Genomic DNA, 1370 nt, shown 5'->3' with positions numbered 1-1370 from the left:
TATTTGGGGACAAACCATTAAGCCCCAGGAGAGGTCACAGCGGTAATCGAAAAAAACCCTATCATTCCACAAAATAACTTCAGTTCAGACAGAAAAAGATGAGATATATGATAACAGTGAACTTGTATCATAGAAAGATAAACTATCGACTGATTCAATGGAGGATAACATAGAAAAGAAACAATAACATTGGACCCTTTTTTTTCAAAGTGAAATCACCCATATTGCGCAACGTTTATACCTTGCTTTTCGGTAACTTTCATAGTATTAAAGTAACTTCGCACAAGGACTCCCTTGCAATTGATTCGTCCTTGTATAAATTATAAAAATGCATTTTATAACTAGTTCTTAGCGCCAAATGATGTTTATCTTTTCGACTGACGCATTATAAAAGTTTCTTATTGATTATGCAAATTTATGTTCAATTCAATGTTCTCCTTTGCATAAAGTATGAAATTGTTATCTTTGTAAAGAAGGTTACTTAATGTTATATCAGCATTTCATCATAAATAATGTAAATGAGGTCTTGATTTAATAATTTGCACGATTTATGCCTAATAATGTTCAAAACGCCGCAAGTACTAGTATAAAATGTTCTCATTCACCACTACGGAATCGTAGTATTTTTTCATTTATTATACAAATGCATAAAAGAGAAAGTCTGAAGTATACGAGAAAGGAAGAAGCAATGATAGATAATGAAAGAGTGAAAGAATGAAGAGATGAAACGAAAGAAAAGGGAAGGTAGTAATATAAGAAGAGAAAAAACGAAGAAAAGTTCAAATCCAGGTATACCTAGCTGTCCGGTTTGATCGTGCAAAACTTTGGCCATTTTATTTCAATAAAACAGAAATAGCATGTATTATAAGCTCAACCTGTCCTTCGAACTCATTACACAAGTTGCAGCTATAACGTTACATATATATTAGTCATTATAACGTTAGATGTAGAAATATATCACATTCTTTTATCAGTGTAATTGTACCTCTGCTTTATCACAGTGACCTGTACTTATTTGTAAGATCACAAACACTAAAGGTCTTTCACTCATTAATTTATAATCCCAGCTAAATATTCTACCTGTGTGTCAAAACCTTCCTGGCACTGTGTTAATTGCCAGCGGAACATATCGTTATCTATTATTCCAGCCTACGTAACGCTGGATCCTAACATTGTGTGCTCCGGTCGTCAGTACTAAGATAAATTGTTTGATCAATATCTCTACGGCTGGCGGCCGAATCACCCCATGTTTATCGACGTGTTCAGAGGTGATATCTTGTATTACGAGACCGAGTAGCATTCATTTATACCAGCCATCGCTCACCTACAATTTCTCACGAGCCAACAAAGGGTCAAGGGCCTTTATCTGA

Source organism: Branchiostoma lanceolatum, chromosome 7, assembly GCF_035083965.1.
Source record: "Branchiostoma lanceolatum isolate klBraLanc5 chromosome 7, klBraLanc5.hap2, whole genome shotgun sequence".
NCBI classification, from domain to species: domain Eukaryota; kingdom Metazoa; phylum Chordata; class Leptocardii; order Amphioxiformes; family Branchiostomatidae; genus Branchiostoma; species Branchiostoma lanceolatum.
Note: the sequence above shows the minus strand (reverse complement) of the source record.